Source organism: Acanthopagrus latus, chromosome 8, assembly GCF_904848185.1.
Source record: "Acanthopagrus latus isolate v.2019 chromosome 8, fAcaLat1.1, whole genome shotgun sequence".
Lineage (NCBI taxonomy): Eukaryota > Metazoa > Chordata > Actinopteri > Spariformes > Sparidae > Acanthopagrus > Acanthopagrus latus.
In genome coordinates, this window is record NC_051046.1 from 25,041,454 (window position 1) to 25,060,638 (window position 19,185).

The window sequence follows — 19,185 nt, forward strand, 5'->3', positions numbered from 1 at the left end:
AGCACTAACTTTCACAGCACGACATGACAGCTGACACTGACAATCTGTAGAAAACACAGTCAATGGACTTACAGTAACACGCTGTCATTACCACTCCTGTGCCGTCACCATTCTCTCATTTTTCAAATGGCTCCCATCATGTGTGTGTCTGTGTGTGTGTGTGTGTGTGAGCATGGAGATGTGTTTGTTAGAAAAAAACGCCGCTAATTTCATTGTTAATAGTAATAAATGGCTCTGTATTAGTCTTGTTGAGGCAGAGGGTGACAGCACCATTCAGACACTATGACAGGCTGACTCTGTTCGACAGCACTGAGATAACAGTTGACCTCCACAGGACAATAATGCATTTGTTTCTGTGCGTGTGTGAGAAAAAGAGAGAAAGACAAGAGTGTGGGAGCAAGGAAAGTGTGGGGTTTTCATGACACTGTGTGTTCCATTGTGACAGTGTGTCAAGGTGCTGATTTAGACATTACAGACCTGTTCCAGCACGATGACAAGACAGCCCTGTCCACTGTTTCCCATATTGCACAGTCTGTTAAAATGCTATGTGTGTGGAAAATTGGTCTGTGTGTGTTAGTGTGTGTGCTTGTGGGAAAAACAGAGAGAGATAGAAGACTGTGGAAAGCGAGGGTGTGTGTGTGTGTGTGTGTGTGTGTGTGTGTGTGTGTGTGTGTGTGTGTGACTTGCTCTGGATCTCCTCGTGATCTTGGATTTATCTAATGAATGGAACCGTTTCAGAGTTGAATTTCTGATTAAAAAAAGAAGTTTTACATAATGTTTTGAACATTCTTTAACCACATAACATTTGAGTTATAAAAGCTGGCGGTCCTGTTGGGGGGACAAGCGGCACTTAAATTTGAGCAGTCCAGAATTGGACATAACTGGCACTGATTAGCCGGTCGCTGGTCATGGCAAAAACCGACCGATACCAGTCTCGCACTCATTGATCACTGCGTCTGTAATTCTGGATGCCTGTCCCCGGGCCAGATTCTGACTTATCCAGGTCAGATAAATCATAAACTTAAAACATTTTTTTTACTGTATAGTGCTGGGAATGAATCATGAAGTCTCACAGCTTGAGCAAAAAAGTGTATGGTGATACGGTACAGCACTAAAACAAAGTTCAATGAGTTGTCCACAGGGGCCGCCAGATTCACAAGAAAATCAAAGTTCCTTGCAGCAGCTTCATGTTGCAGTGTGTATAACTTCCAGGGCCACCGCATTTAGATTTACCAGCTGTACAATGTTTTTTGTATTTTTTACAACTGTGTGTAAGAATGATTAGGTAAAGAACACAGTTAAGAGTTGATTTTAGATGTTAATATAAAGACATTATTATTATAATGTAGTTAGAGTCAAAGGGTTAGAAAGCCATTACAATCTTGGCTCTGGTAAGTTCCCATGGCCAGCAGGTTTGGATTGCTCACTCACACACTATATAATCACGTCATTGTTTTCATTACATGCAGACAGGTATTTACGAAGAATCCCTGTTGAACCAAATGACCGGATCATCTCCTGCGGCTGAATTGCATTGTGCAAGCTACTTGATGTCTCATTCATGTTTTGGTAGATGTAGAAACAGACACGCCTTTTCCCAGAAAGAGAGACACCAGATAAACTCGTTTGTCACACATAAAAAAAATGTGACCTGTTTCTTACAGCTACACCCGCCTCAGTGTTGACAGCTCTCTCTCTCTAAAGCCGAATAGGAAGCTGGCTCTCGGCGCAATCTGTCGGACAACTTAACTAACGTAAAAAGAAACATCACCAGGCGCTGATAGGAGGTGTCGAATACACAGCTGGGAAATTTGGATAGGGGCAAGAATTGTTTTGGTAACACAGACATTTCTCAAGAAGCGCTGGCATCATGCAACTACAAATTTGCCATTCAGCTAAGCACTCAACACGGAAGAATACAATGCCTACTTACACAGTGCACACACACACACACACACACCCCCTTTGCAAACACCTCGTGCCCCCTGCCCCCTGTTGTGAGAGGCGTAAGCTACTTAATGATCCTCAAATCCAGCACTCCACAGTGCGACCACATTTATTCTCAGGTATCACCACTGTGGTCCTGGCTGGTTCCACTGACACAGAAAATATACACACTGATAATGTTTCCACTTTCAAACACAAAAACACAATATAGTTTCTGATGCTGGCCTGTCTGTCAGGGTTTAGAATGGTTCACTCGTCCGACCAGTATCTCAACACTGCAGTTTTATCCTGATTATACATGAACATGTCCAACATCTGGAAGGTGCAAACAATGATATCAACAGATCTTTCCTGTGTACTACACCTGTGTGTGTGTGTGAAGAGAAAAAAACCAAAACTGCTGCTTCGCTCCTCTCACCTCTAGTCTCAGCGCGACTCACCACACACAGGGAACCCTGTGTGAGAACCAGAGGACGAGCGGGACGGGAAAAGAGAGGAAGAGAAAGTGTTGAGTGGAGAGGGAAGAGTGATTCAGCAGCGAGTGTATCTGCCCACAGCCGACGGAGGCACCCATTCAGAAGCTACGGCTGTCTCACTGTCCATTAGCTGCGTTGCTACACTGCTATCAGCCTCATGATGAGCTCCATCAGGACCATCACCAGGCATCACTGCGTTTCCGTCACCCAGCACTGCTCTTCATTACTGCCTCACGCGCTCCCGCTGCTCTGCACACCAACAAGCTGACAAACTTCTACAAACCACTGAGGTTAAATGCACAGCTAGTTGTTATCCGTGCTGACTTGCCAATGCCTCTCTCTGCATGGAGCCTCGCCATTTTGGTCGTCTAATCAAAACCTTGTTAGTTGACCTGATTATCTATGCACATGTTCAGAATAAAGCAGGCAAGATAAAAATGATGCGTGGTTTTGCAGTGGAACTTTTGCCCTTCAGAGATTTTGACCCGTTACAGCAAGAAAAGCACAGGTCTAACTATTATCATTAATGATGTCTCAGTTCCAATAAGAATAAGTCAGTAAGCCAGCATGCACAATAGCTGGCTCACCTACATGGAGCGCAGCTTGGAAGGATCATTTGTGTGTGTGTGTGTGTGTGTGTGTGTGTGTGTGTCCATGTGTATAACCGTTTGCAGCTAATCTAATCTAGCCTAATACTTTCCACGCACATTTATCTATGTAGGCTAAAAGAAATGTTGTGCTTCTGGTGATTCACAATTACTGAAAAGCTACTTTATTGATTGCTCGGTTTTATATCACCACTGACTGCTGAGTCCTCGCTCCTCTTAACCGGCCAGTAGAAGCCACAAGTGATCAACAACTGCTTCAGTTCAGAACCTCATCAGCACTACAGTGTACGATTTTTGTCTACTGGTTTGTCACAGAATTTTTCAAACAGCAGTATCTGGCAAAAGGTTGAGAGCTGTGAGACTGAAACAGAAAGTAAATATGCAGGTTCTAAAGTGAAAAAAGTGGGCTCAAAGACACTAAAAGGGTAATGATTACTTCTACCACTACAAGCAACCAACTAACAAAGGTAACTAAAGGCATGCTGGTCCATTGTAAATACAAGACACTCATTTTTAAGTTAAATTGAGACGGGGTCTATGGCATCGGTTCAGCTTGTCATTCATGTAATACAGCTAAAATATTTGTAACAATAATATTAGTAAATATTTTCAATGAGCTAAGTAAGAATCTAACCAACATGTAATCATGTACGTAACATGACAGCGGGACCATGTTGTGTTGGAAGATGAGGTTGCCAGTTGTGGCAGCATGAAAGCTGAGAGCTGCACTGTTGCCATCCTGCACACAGCTTCACCACAGCAACACGGGTTATGTCTTGGTTCCATTGAGGCCGACCACGCTGCAAATGAACACACTCAAGGTAAAACAAAGTGTTTCAGACAAAACACTAAATTCTCAACAATTACAATAATACTGTGCTGCAGCGTTTCTCATTGCTGAGACAGCTAATTTTGCTTGAATGCCTCCGTTTTTTCACTGACACGACTACAGGCTGCAGTATCTGCTTCATGACAGCAACAAGCATAACTTTTTTATTTAGTGAGATTATTTTTTCTATCAGTGGGCTGCTTTTTCACCACCAGCCCAGCACACAGACACAGAGGGTGAGAGAAAAGCTATAAAAAGTATCATCTGAGAGCTAAGTCTGTGGGTTAGATTATCTTTTCTACTGTATGACTGTGGGTAGTGTGTGATCTGTGAACCGTGGCTGATGCATGGCTGCTGGCGGAGCAGGAATATATAGTTTCATGTGACTTCCAGCGCTGCACTCGTCTGTACTGCTCTGTGTTGGACTGCTCTGCTCTTTATTGTCCTATTTAGTCCTGCTAAAGTGCATTTGATTCAAGCTCTGCTCAGTTCTCTCAAGGAAACGAGGCTCTGCTTTTCTGCTCTCTCCATAGATTATCTGATTCTTTTCTCCTTGGCTGTGCTCTGCGTTACTCTCCGGTCCGTCCAGCTGACTTCTGCTCTCGTTTTCGGCTGTAATCTATTTTGCCCTCAGAGTGAGGGTAATGAACCATAAACACAAAACAACACATGACTTCTAGTCAATGATCATCATGAGCGTAACAAACTGCGATGCGAGCTTTCAATCATTACTGCAAATCATTTCCGTTGAAAGTTCCCAGTTGTCATCAGCTGGATGTTATTTATTGTAATGTTGACAATTAACTGGAGCCATAAAGAGTTGGGGAAAAAAACGAAAAATAAAAGTTGAATAAACCGAGGTGAGGTTGTTGTACCCTCCAGTGCATTACTACACAACAACACAGTGAGTCTGCTACACACAGAGCACACAGCATGTCGGGCTTTCCATGTCTGATCTTGCGTGCAGTCGACAAGAGTCACAGGAAGGGCAGAGGGAAAAGAAATAAGTCAGAGCAACTATATCGCATCACAACACGGGCCTGTACTCTGTACTGCTTCAGACACATGAATCCTCTGATATCCAAACAGATACATTGCAGCAACTAACTACTTTTTAGGGCTGAGCAATCTATGGCTATCATATCATAATAATAAGTGATATGACATTAATAAAAGTTCATTTTAAAACATTTCAGATTAAAACAGTCAATACATGATAAAGGAGACAACGGAATAGAGGACAATAATACAAGAAAAGAGCAGCCACACTAAAGCATCTGCCACCTACAGTGCAAAGTCTGGAAGCAGGAAATGAGAGAAGATGGGCATCAGAGGAGCAAAGTGAGCAGGCTGAACAGTAATGATATAAAAGACTGGACAGTGAGGGAGGTGCCACACCATCTAGAGACTTATAGAGAGCAGGTAGAAGAAGACTCTTATACATGATGCGGTATTGAACTGGAAGCTGGAGCAGGTGTTGAAGGGTTGGTGTGATATTCTCCCGGTACCGAGAGTGGCAGACAACTCTTGCAGCTCTTGAGTTCTGGACATACTGTAATGTTTTTTTATGCCCTGACTAGGTAAACCATGCAGATGAGCAGTACAGTAGTTGAGTCTGGATGTCTGGAGGGGCGTAGTCGGAAAATGTTCTTCGGGTGAAAAATGCCGTTTCGGTGTTGCTCAAAGGATGGAATCTAACATGACAACAGAGAACGTGGTAAAACAAGGGATGGACAAGATTAAATGGGAGATTTTGCAAAGTGTGGCAGGAAAGGCGATGAGGACAGCCTGGGTTTTATCTTGACTGAGCTTAAGACCCTGATCAAGGACCCATAGTCTACATGTAAATGTGTGTATAATTTACTTTTAATACTTGAGTACATTTATGTCAGATAATTTAACACAAAACTTTAACATTTAAGTATGACTGAGCAGTACTTTTTACAAAACTGTAGAATCAATGTGCTGCACAAGGAGATGATGCATGTGTGGAAGTTTTACTGTCCCATATACTGGTTCCTCTGGATTTTCACATACTTGTCAGGAGGCCTGCTGGCCATGTCACATAAATCACAAAGAATTGCAGACTTCTGAAACAAATGACTACCTTGATGTATAAACACGCTAGCTGACTTCACACCTTTTATCTTGTGGCAGCAGCCTGAAGGATACTGACGCGCGGCTACTGTGGTTCCTGTTTACACACACTCACACCTGGCTGGAAGCCAGTACGGGAACATTTTTGTAATGATTGTTGTGGACCAGCTTGACTATAGTTAGAACAAGACTAACAACTTGCCCAAGGCCACCAGCAGCTAAGATCAATTGCTTAAACCTGTAGAAAGTGTATTTGTGACTGACCGTTTGAATGAATATAAGCCAGTGTCACGAATGAAATGCCATGAAATATCATTAAGCTCACTGAGATTCGGGGTAACTTTGTGTCTGGGGTGTGGTGATTACAAACATTCAAATATTAAAGCGTGATACAATTAAATGTACTGAAGGAGAAAAAAAAACCATACACAGTGACAGAAAGATAAAGAGCCAGAGTGAAGAAGAGATAAACTATAAAGAGAATTCACCCAGGGCGCAGCTTCACCCAACAAAGGAACCCAGCAGAGCTGATATGAGCTGACACTGAGCGGATTGATGTACGACACTTAGCCTATGGACCATTATCATGAGCATGGCTTATTACTTATCATGGAGCTGACTTACTGTAATCAGAAGAGGATGGAGACATGCGGGCACACACAACCGCATGTCAGTGAAACACACTCACTTTCATATTAATTTCCCCAGTGTCAGCCCACCATTCATTCAGTCAGCGGAGAGGCTCCAGAGAATCTCTCCTAATGATAATGTTGTGACAGCTAATTCAGTGCAGATTGTGCTTTCTGTTCATCAAACATTTCCCAGAGGCAGAGCTGCTCTGAGGTCAGAATGAAACAATGAATCAATGAAAACGACATGGAATGAATCATATACTTATTAGTGATTTGGAATTCTTTGTCAAAGGCAAACTGGTACTCACCACACAGGCTGGCAAAGACCCCTTTTAGCAGCTACAACTTCTTATATATTACTGGGTTTCATTTCTGAATGTGTTTAAGACATGTGTCCATAACTGGTGTAACTTTTAAAAAATGCAGCGTTTCATTCAACAGAGGGATGTTATTTAGTGTGTACACACACTTACAAAGCAGGTTGTATGTGGGACTTCACAGGTAGACACAGAATGGTCACTAAAAAAGAACAACTGTCAAAATGTGCATATCAACATCTTAAAATATTACATTTATGACTGAATCATGAGAAACTTCACAGGATAAAAAGGCAACACAGTCAGCGCCATTCAGGATGTTACACGCACATTATTTTACTTTAACTAAAACTCAGATCATATCTTACATTACCCCTTTAAGTCCTTGTGTAAAACATTATTCCCAAATATGACAGAATTGGCTACTTAACTACTCCATTTTTGTCTGTTTTTATAAATAAAATATTTGTATACATTATCATATTCATACATGAAACCAAATGACTAAATGTGCTGTTCTATGAATGTGCATCTACCATCTACGGTCTGTTTCCCCAGCAGGCCATCAGCACTCTCGACTGAATGGTATTTGATTCTATTGATCAACTAATTCAGTTTGATTAAGATGTATGGCACAACATCAATTTGTGTAATGATGGAAACTTGTCTTACTTCTCATTCTTGCAAATACAAAAGGTGGGTTCACCCTTCACTGCATTCCTGATTATAACACAAGGGGAAATTTGGGGGGGGGGGAGTGAGCCAGTGAACCGGGAACAGTAGAGATCTATGAGGAGAAAATCTTCCATCTGCAGCTGATTTCTAACTTGCCTGACAGGAACAGAAGGTTGGGAACATTATTCTAGCGTGCTCACATATATACAGAATTTGGCAAAGACATTAGGATGTGCATACATTACACATGCAAATCATGAAAGTATTCACTGTTACATAAGAGTAGCACGCAAAGGCAAAACAGCACCTCCGGTGACCAGAACTAGCCTTTAACTAAGGGACGAACACAGGACAAAAACTTTTCCTCAGAGTGAATCAATACCACACAATCAGAGATTCGGGGGCTTCAGCTTGTTAAATATTAAGGGAATCTCCTTGTCAAACATCTACAGAGAGCTGTCACTGTTTGACTTGGAAAACTGGACATTTGAAAATTCCAGCATCACCAAAACCTTCACAAGGTGCAATCATCGTGATGAGCCTGTGACAACGGAAACACCAGAATGCGTGTGAACCTGTACGGTTGAGAAGGACGGTCAAACATTAACGCAGAGAAACACAATGGGGAAACACACGAACACACACAGAGGGGGGTGAGTGTGTGAGTTTACCGTTCCTCCTCATTTGGCTTAGCCTCTTTGGATTAGTGTCACCAGCTAGAGGCCAGACCTAAGCCCCCCAGGCCCTCCTGTCACACAGGGTAAATACAACTGTGTATGTCTGTGTGTGTTTCTGTTTCTGTTTGTGTGTGTGTGTGTGTGTGTGTGTGTGTGTGTGTGTGTGTGTGTTTGTGTTAAAGTGGAACCAACCCAACAAGAAACACCAGATTCCTCACCAATTAAAGTCAATGCGACGGGACCACTGACATTTAAGACGAGGACGTTTCCTGTTCTGTCCTTAAGTTCAGCCTGAACGTCTCTCTCTCTCTCTCTCCTACTCTTTCTCTCACTCTCTCACACTCAGTCGTGATTTCATTTTCACCATTTGCCTATCTTAGCAGTCAAGCAACTGGTGTTACTGTGACTGTTTATGTTACAGTGTTTACCTCCTTTCTCAATATGCATGTCACAACAATACCAAAGAGATGGATATTGGTACATTCACATCATACAAACTGGAAAAGAAAACTGGACAATCTCAGCTTTGTGTGAAAGCAACACACACACACACACACACACACACACACACACACACACACACACACACACACACACACACACACACACACACACACTACTGTCCCTCAAAAGTCATTCCCCACTGTTTGTCATCATGCCTCTTTGCCACTAGTTGATACAGGATTTATGGCATCAAACATACATTTTGGATAAGGAGGTGGTGGAATCACAAGTTGCAAAGATTTTCTTGTATTGAATCAGGCTTTCACCATCTGAGGGGACGTGCACAGCCTTCTGCATGTGGAGCAGCCAAAAAGAACGCCGACTCGCCTTGTGACAAGCCAAATACTCCCATCACGGGCTTGATTTTCTGAAGGCTGTCTAAAGGCTGAAAACAGAGCATGAGGAGGTGCAGAGGTCGAGTTTGAGAACTGAGGCAAAAAAAGAAATACTGCATGCTCCTGCTTCAATGTCATCGTGGCAACATGTCATCGAAACACAAGTAGTCGCACATAAAACTTTTTTTTTTTTTTTAAATCAAGCAAAAGCCACTTTAAAACTCTGGTAACTGGTTACATTTATTCTCACATTGTGAATATTTCTGGCACAAATGGTTTCTACAGAAGCATGTCTAAAGGTCTGATGAAACCCACCTGTGGTTGATTTCTACAGAAACATCTCAGGAGTAAGCTATTTTCAGCTCTTCCATCTCAACAAACAAGTACGCTAATAAATGATCGTTAGTTAGGTCTCATACTTGGAAGTGAGTGCGTGTGTGTGTGTGTGTGTGTGTGTGTGTGTGTGTGTGTGTGTGATGACCAGAGTAAAATTACTCTGACAAGAGAGGTTGCGCAGGTTCGTCACACATTCGAGTACTGTGCAGCAGCAGTGGGGGCGAGGTTGTCAGGTAGAACACAATAACAGCCTCACAATCAGACATCTCTGGTTCTCGGGTTCTCTGGTTTTTCAAGTCTTGGAGTGTTTCTCCCATGATATTTTACACCATGTGTTTGGCAACCCAAGTGGAAGCAAAGGAGAGTCTCTCTAACCTGACACCTGCAGCTCAATGTACAGAATGGATGGGCCTATGGATAGGAAGGCAAGTTTATTTGTGTGCTATACAAATAAACTTGCCTTGCCTTTTAATGTATTTCCATATTCTCATTTTTCTCTATTTTCTCTTTAAGAGTATATAGGGTCCATAAGGAACACCGAAGTAACCTAATTGTGGTTACGGGTTAGTGTGGGACTACCTTTCTGCACTGCAATGACTGTAGAGAGACTAACATTATAAACAGAATGTGAAAAAAATAAATAAAATTACAGTGCTGATGATGTCAAACACATCTATGTACTATGCTGCAGAGACGTCTATTGAATTTAGCATCCTAACCAGCTAGCCCCTGCCTAACCTGTCCCTTATTACCACTCTGTACTTCAATAGGCAATAGACTGATAGTGTAGCCCCTTCAGTTTAAACTAGGAGATACATGACAGCAGTGATGTTTCACAAGCTCTATTGATACAATAAATGAACAACATAACCTCACAAGTGGAAGAAAATATTCTGGCCAGCAGTGTCTTCTCGTCGCTGTAGACATCCTTATCACAACCGCTGTAAATCACCTCCATACAGTATCCCCTGTCTTCAAACTGACCTCCAGTGGCCTTGGAAGTTGTGTTCATTCTCTGGCGGTTAAACTTGGTTGAGCTGAGCCCAGTTGCTCGTGGTGACTCCCCCCTGTGATGCGAGGTTTCAACCCAGGCTAACTCGAGAGCCACTGGCTCCACAGCTAACTGTGCCATGAGCTAATAAACTAGCAGTAGCTAGCTACAGCCCAGGTAGTTAGCAAAGAGCAGCAGTTGTTGGATCCTCTAGTTACTGTTTATGTTGCCCACTATATTTTGTAGCTACCTAAGAATTCTGGCCATGTTATCAGTCATCTTTTTCTTGGAAAAGCGGTCAAATCAACTCTGCTGGTGGCATTTATGAAGTCATTCTGCCAGGAGCTTTACATTTTGACATAAGGCTAAATTGAAGTGTATAGCGCAACACAGGTAATAAGCTACAATAGCTTTCTGTTCTGTAGTTGCCGTCTGTTTCCTTTCCCTCAAATGTCAACATGGTTAGCCACTTGTCAACAGCACCAATTTGGGTAGCTCACCAAAGCTACACATTTTTGCTGCTGCTGGTTTGACTGGGCCTTTAGACTGAACTGTTTGTGAGACAGAACATCTATACATATCCACAGCCAATGCTCTCAAGCTCATGTAAACAACTTCCCTTCCTTGGAAGCTAAAACCACCAGACGGGTTCTTCTGCTAATGGCAAATGGTCAGCGTAGAATGAAGCAGCATTTACTGTGGTCAATAATTACAGCATTTTCCTTACATGACTGTTCTGTTCATGGATGGTCTCTAGCTTTGTGTCAGCTGTCAAGTTGCATATTATTAAACATTCTTACACATCACTGTTTGGTTCTGTTGGGTTGTATACATGACAAAAACATGGTCTGATGCAGCTCAAGTGGTGAGTAACCAGTCCAACATATGTATTATCACTTATGAGATGGTAGAAAAACTGGCACAGTTAAACATATGGCTGAAGTTTCTAGTGGCATTCTCAGCATGAGCTTCAAGAAAAAAACAGTCTTATCATTTCTGCATTTATTTCTGGCATGAGTCTTTTAAGTGTTACACACAATGGCTTATGCTTGTTTCATTTAATTCCAGAAAGGGCCTCCAAAACACAGTTTGACACAAACACACAGGCAGCAAAACAGCTATAAAACCAAGCCGAAATAAAAAATAATTGCCATCATACACATGTTTTTAGAGAGGAGATGGTGGAGAGACTCATCATCTCATCTTTCACTTCAAGTCTCAAGATAAAACACCAGCAGGGTATATTTTAAAAAGTTTTGTCCTCCCTTTTTCCTGGACCTTCATTTTTTTTTTCCAGGACAGTAATCACAGGAGAGCGGCCTCATTGCATAAATTCCTTGCCTGAAGAAAAAAAAACTTTACAGGCCCCATAACAAAACTAAAATTTCCCTTTCAAATCTCTCGTGTGTGCAGTTTCTTTCTTTCCTCTTTGTAACTGTTGGTCAAGAAAAAAATAAAAAAGAAACTATGAATTAATTCTGAGCAACAGCTGAAATAGGAAGTACAGCTGTGCAGTGGACATTTTTGTATTTCCAAAGCAGAAGCAGATTTTATTTTCCGGTTCGTTTTGAAGCCCTGACATGGCCTGGGGCGTGAAACCAGCAGAGAGCTCAGAGACTAGTGTCAGCAAGCCAGCGCTGTAAAAACAACATGTCAACACCACTTAATACATACACATTAAAGACAGTCACAACCTCATGTGACAGCTGGGACCAACCAATCAGTACTTAGCTGGGAAATGGAAAAAGCCAATGGGAGCCACAGAGAGCAATGAACTGGGCGGGTGGATGGCAGTTCATTGTGCCATGTGTTGAAGTCGGTGAGATGACAGAGCAGAGCATCATGGCCAGCAGGTCACGTGCTATCCAGGGCAGTTCAGACATGTGTGTGCATTCGCGCATCAGTTTACACTGTGCACGACAAAACCACAACTCAAAATGCCACTGCTGGTTGTTTGTTGTGAGTCAGCACCATTTAGTGTGAGTGGAACCTGCATGATATCAAGATTTAAGAATAATCTAACAATACAAAGCCAGTCAAGATTGTATAATACATTGTTGTGGTGATTCCCTTCCTTGTAGCTGAAGCTACAATCACTCAAAAACAACAACTATATGGACTAATTAATACAAAATTATCAACTACTCAGGCTGGCGTGTTGAGGATGCGTTCAGGAGCCTGAGACTGAGAACACAGTCTGAGGAGGGAAGCTGCTCTGTAGTCTGGTGGTACGGCAGCAGGGCCAACAGACTGGGTGGATGTGGCAAACCAGACCATACAGTAAATGTTCTGTGGTGAATGAATCAAATAGATTCATGATATAATTCACCTAACCAAGTACTGAAACTACAAAAAATAATGTCACCCATCGGCTTTGTTGAGTATTTTACAAAGAAATAGGAACATATTACAATAATACTAAAGTTTGTTGATGGTGGATTAAAGTTATTTTTGTTCAAGTTGATTTATCACTTTAAGGATATTGGTTCTTTGAATGTATACGTTTGTGAAAATCTACACCAAATTTTAGGAGGAAATTGTTTTTTTCTTACTTTTCACACTATTGTCTGTAGTTACTGCAGTGGTTTATCATTTACTGACCAGTAACATGACACCCCCTTTGACATGTAAACATATCAATAATTTAAATTCTGCAATATGAAAATCTTTATGCTTAAGTATCTTTTGCTGCTAATACTTGGTTTGCAATTTGTTCTCTTTCAGTAAAGGGCTGGGAAAACGGGGAAGGGGAAGTGAAGCCTTAGCAACATGTAGCAAGTGTCAACATAATTTTAGCCACAGGATACCAAATCTGAACAAAGAATCAAGATGGGTCAGGTATGAGATATTTAAAGCGGTAGTACAGCAATGGAGTACTTAACAACCAATATTTCATTTTCTTCCATACAACGTATAACTGATAACTCTCTGCGGGTTCAATGCTTATTGGAAAGTATCACTGTGTATCTCATGAGAGTAGAGGGCAGCAGATTGGGTCGTTTGAGTAGAGTCACATTACTTAAAACTGCATACATACTAGGAAATGTGGTGAAATGTTTAGTTGTCTTTTGTGATTATTTTTTTTAATTGCTGTGTTGGCCAGCAGAATCGCTGCTCCTAGCGGTTCACACGATATAGAAGGATGGTTTCAGACAACAAAATCATGAGGAGATCAGATTTGCAGCACTGCTTCTAGCTATAAAACACAGTTGCACTGTCTCCAAAAACATGTAACCAAATGGTCGCAGTCTGAAGCCCTGAATGATGATAGTAAATGCCAGAGCCACCTCCTGCTGGAGCCCCAGCGGAGGAAACCGACTGAGACCATGAACCGTTTGTGCTCTGACAGCTGATTCAGATCGAGTTCAAAGATTCTGGCCAGCAGCCCTGTGAGTGCAATAGAGCAACATCCTCATTAGCCTCCACCAAAGCTCTGTCCAAAAAGAAATGACGTTCCATCTGCTGAGAAAAATTCTAAGCACAAGCTAGCAGAGGGTGATAAAAAAAAAACAACATATATATCTCCACGACAGCCAAGCATGTCGCCGGACAAAAGAGTGAAGTGCTGCAGCCCAGAGACTGGCACCTTGGCTACAGCAGACTAGAGTTACAAAGAGTCAGAGTCACGACCTGTTAACAAGCTATCTAGACAAGAACAGAGACGGATCACCTTACAGGATGATGTTACAGTCACAGAAGCATAGGCTGCGTGTGCTTGTCTTTTCAAGGGTCTCAGGTAAATGTCATCAAGAAGCAGGTGCCCACACACACTCTAACACACAAACACACACACACACAAACCCACTTCATTTCAGCTGAACCAATCCAAACCTCAGGCTTTGAAGAAAACAAATCATCAGCACCGTCCTACCGCTCCAAAGCAAAGAGGAACAGAAACATCCATCTACGTCACTACGACGTGTGTTTTGGCAGGACTAATACTCAGATGAATTAAAGTTTATTTTGCATTTTCAGTTCTTCCTCCCCAGATCGACAGGCCTCAGCTAAACCATAAAAAGGTGGGACTGGGACAAATATTCAAACCTGTGATACCATCTACATTTCGTCCTTCCCCCCAAATTCCCACGTTACCTGTGCACTGAAATCTTGAACGGATTTAAATTCAAAATGAGATATCTCCTTTTATAAAAATGATTGGTAACATATTGATGTAGGCCTCATAAACTCACACTGTCCAACAGTGAAACCCAAAGAGAGACAGGTCAGTGCAGAACATGTACCAGGAACTGTGCAACAGAGGGCAGAGTTAAAACAAATAATACACCCAAATCAAATCAAGATCAAATATTGACATCAGATCCGTCTCCTGGAGTGATTATCAGTACTGATCTAAGTTAAACTCCTGCATGACGAGGATCTCATCCTTGTAACACAGGAGCACGTCCAAAAACATAACCTATATTTATGGTAAGTAGGTCAAATACTCAAATATAATATTGCTCATAGGAAAGTATGATGTATTAAATAACTGATTAGGGTTATTCAAGCAGTGTTCAGCATCAGATAACTTTTCCTTTGTTTAATAGCATAACATGCCGGTCAGTCCCTCGATGTGGACTCCTGCACACTGCCACCTTATTACTGTTCTCACTTCCGATCTGTCTGTGTTGCACTATTCTCACAATAATTCATCTGATTACTAGAGTGGCTGTTTCAAATTTCAGAATGCAGTAAAAGTGTTTTGTGCTCCTGGGACAAGACTCCAGTGCACAAACATCAGTGTAGCTCCAAGTTGTAGCTGTAAAAAGAACAACCAGTGTGAAGCTGGCCCCTCAAAACTGCCTATTAAGCATTATTTACATAACCACTTCCAGCATAGTGTAACCATGTGAAAAAATAAATTCCTCACCACTTCAAGAGTATAAAAACTTTTTTTTTTCTTTTACAGCTTTTGGTCAACATGTTGCAGATCTCATTCAATATATCATACATTTTATGCTTTATGCATATTTTATGCTCTCCTTTCCTGCCCTCACGGCCTCATCGCCCTCACTCTTTTTTTCTTTACCTCCCTCCCTCACCTCTTCTCTCCTCTGCTTGTCAACTCTATGCTTGAATTGTTCCTGACAAGTCAAACAGACACGGGTTGGACTACAGCTATGCTCACACCGATTTTTTTAGAGGAGGGTCAAGTGTTGTGAAAAATGTGCTCCAACCAGAGTTGAATACTAATACTGGTTTATCGTATATACGACATTATTGGTTATCGCCAGCTCCAAGACGCTTCCATTCGATGCTGAAAAGCAGACGTTATTCAACAACTATGCGTGAGTGTGTTCATAAATTTGGCTCTGCTCCTAAAGTGCTACATCATCTTAACAGCATCACAATCACTTCTTCTTTTTTTTTTTTTCTCAGTCAGCACAGTCCGAGCAAATGGAAACAAAATCAAATAATACAAGCTTTTATCTTCCACTCCTTTGCTTACAACACAGCTAATTCCCCTTCTTTCAATCTTTGTTTGCCACTTAACGCTTCCTCGCCTCACCCCTGCCATCCATTTTAACTAGAGGAAAATCTGAAAAATGTGCATGTGGTGGATATATCTATATCAAAATTTCTGACTCCTACCTGTATAAGCATCTGTCCCAAAATCAAGTATTCTTTGAGCTCTAAAGCAGATATTTAAAGTTTAAATCCTACAATAGACAATATAACTTTATTTTAAAGAACCACAACCATCTATAGGTTCAGAAACAGACCCATTAATGCCAAGATAATGCCCCAATAAATACACTGAGATTTGGTTTTCAAACCACCGGAAAAAAGGTGAGTCATCTCAAACCTTTATTATTCTCCCTGCTTCTTCCCTCACACAGGAGGCTTGTATCTTAAGAGAGAGTGTGCCAAAACCCGTCTACAGACAGCACAGGCTGCACCGCAACCACACTCAAAAAGGGGATTAAAGTTGTTGTTAAGTTCCATGAAACGCCATGGTGATACACTGTATTTGCATATTTTTAAATAGTTTATCGAGTATTTGCACCAACACAGTACTTTCCTTTATCACATATTAATTCCTCGACTCGTCCCACGTCCACTCAGGTGTGCCGTTGCTGTAGTGTTCGCTGTCGCATAAGCAAAGCGATGTCTGAAAACATCAAATTCAAAATCCTAATCCGTTTCTGTAATTTATCTCTATTCTTGTTTCTTTTACAGAAATCCAAAGAGGGCTCTTTTCATTCCTTTTGCCCTCCGACAGGAGTATGACTCTAGCCTGTGTACTATCTATCCTCTGCTCTTCTTCTTCTTCAACCTTTTTCTCATTTCCTTTCCTCCCCTTCTCTCTCCCTTGACAGCCACACAGATAACCTCTAATAAACTACACTCATTTCATTCTTTTCTGCCTCTTTTCCTTTTTCTCTCTCTCTCCACCACTATCTCTTCTTCCGCTCCCCTCCGCATGTGGAGGATTATTCCTTGTAGATTAACAGCCTGACTTTGTCTTCCTGGTCTCTACCCTTTTCCTCCTTTTTCGCATCCTCTCTCATCTCTCTCTCTTTTTTTTTTACCCATTCCACTGCCTTAATCTTGCCTGCTATACATCTCTCTCTCTTTCCTCATTCATATCCCTCGTCGCCATCAGAGAACAGTAGATTACCTCCAGTGAGCTACACTCAGTGGTGTGATTAGGAGCAGTGGTTAAGATGACAGAGAAATCATCTGAACCTATACAGCCGCGGAGAAAAACCACCACTCTTGGTATTACACAAGCGGCTTTGATCACAGGGATGAGTGCCATCCTCTGCTGATCCAGTGTGCGTGCACTATGCATGCGTATGTGCTCTAAAAGCTGCTCCAAAGTGGGCTAATAACACTGTCAAAACAAACTGTCGTATAACTGTTGAAGTTGGAAATTTGGGGCATTTATCTATTGCCACTTCACTTCAGCTCCTGTTTTACGGCCTCTGTTGTTTCTAAGTGCTCGTGCCACCCAAGTGCTAACCAAAGCAGGCTGCTTAATCAATTCACTGTCGACGGCGGCGATGATGCCTTTCAACTGTCTCCCTTTTAAATGAGATTTGCAATAGAAAGAGGCACCGGGCCGCTGTATTCAGTGGCAGGAGGCTCCTTCAGCCCTCTAAAGTCGCCTGTCTGTGATGTTTGTGCGTGTGCACGTGCATGCCAGTGTGTGTGTGTGTACACTATCGCCAGTGTTAGATGAAGCAGCAGATGCTTCAGCAGAGGGGAGCCACACATCAGCCTTGATATCATGCCATTAGCATATCAGCATCCCCTGGTTTCCCCCCCCTTTTTACTCACGCTGTCAGAAATTGATGATCTGCAATTACACAGCATGTGTCAGTGCAACTAAACATCATTTAATAGCTCCAAGCTGCCAGTGCATGACTGAGCAAGCGGGGAGGCACCAGCGTCACAATAAAAGTGCCATGTTTTCTGTCCTGGAGCGTGACGCTCGTACACAAGTCAAATTTGCTTTTAGATTGAAAAGGAAGTCCAGCAAATTACATAAAAGTCTGTACTAAATAATCCACGGTACATCTATTCGGTGTGTGCTACAGTACATTACTATTACACTTATGACAGCAAGCAACTTGAGGTACCTACGGTAGGGTGACCACAGGGATGATTTGACTTACAGTTCACAACAGGCCTGCAGCATGATCAAAAGAAAATTGTAGTATAAATATAAATATATTCTTGTTCGTGTAAGTACAGGGTGTGACTGAAAAATCCCTGCAGCACACATTCAGGTCAAAACCGGAAAATTATTCAGGATGGACAGCCGAAGAGAAGCAATGACAGACATAATACATGATTTTGGGGAAGCATTTTATATCAGAAGAGAAAGATCTGCAATGACTGTTATTTTTAATGCCTGAACAAACTCAAATAAACAACATTTCTTCGTTTTCAAGACTGAATAACCTGAATTGACAAACTGACCGATCACAATATTAATGAGGTGATAATACAAACTCAGAAATATACATTTTTTCACATAGAGTTGTGTTGTCCATTAAAGTCAGTTTGTTTATTCAGTTTATTCAGTCATGAAAACAAAGAAAGTGTATTTACTTAGTTTGTTAAGGTACAAAAAGATCTTTGTCTCCTGACAAAAACTACATAACACACCTTTAAAGGACGACTCAATTTCAGGCTCTATTACTTTGTTTATAAGTGGCGGACCCTGCCATCTTTCCAGCTTCGAACAGTGTTCTGAGGACCTCATTTCCCTCTGATAACAGCTTGTTTATTCACTTATGAAAAAAAAAGAGTTTGTATTATACCCTCTTTAATAATGTAAATATTAAAATTCTGAGTTTAACAATTCATGGTGTGCCCCTTTAAGAAACGTGCCTTTAGTCTGACAAACTCAGATGTTAAGTTTATAACAAACTTATCTCCGATTCACAACAGTATTTATACAAAATGAACACAGAAATTAAGTACATGACACATGCCAACAGCACCAAGCTAACCTGACAGAGTCTCCCGGCAGCAGCAGCAGCAGCAGCAGCGCTCCTACAGTAGGCTCGTTATCTCCGTGCAGTTGTGTTACTTACAAGATGCGTCTCCTCTGAAGCTTTGTCGAACTAAATCCTTTCGTGGTGTTTGTGGGCGACACTTGAAGATAAAGTGGGCACACGGACACGCGCGCACACACGCATGCCCTTCACACACACAGACGCACTCACACACGCTCCTGGGCTGTTGAGCGCTCCCCGGTCCGGACCGTGCGCCGCGCTGACTTGCGCTGAGCAGCGGGCTTCCTCAA

At 41.9% G+C, this 19,185-nt stretch overlaps 1 protein-coding gene across 1 annotated transcript in view; it reads right to left on the reverse strand.

Moving 5' to 3' along the window:
• Nucleotides 1–19,185, reverse strand: part of ppfibp2b (PPFIA binding protein 2b) — a 77,081-nt gene extending 57,896 nt beyond the window's left edge. The window contains 1 exon segment of the mRNA XM_037106724.1: nt 18,890–19,185. The gene's annotated coding sequence lies outside the window, so the exon portion shown is untranslated.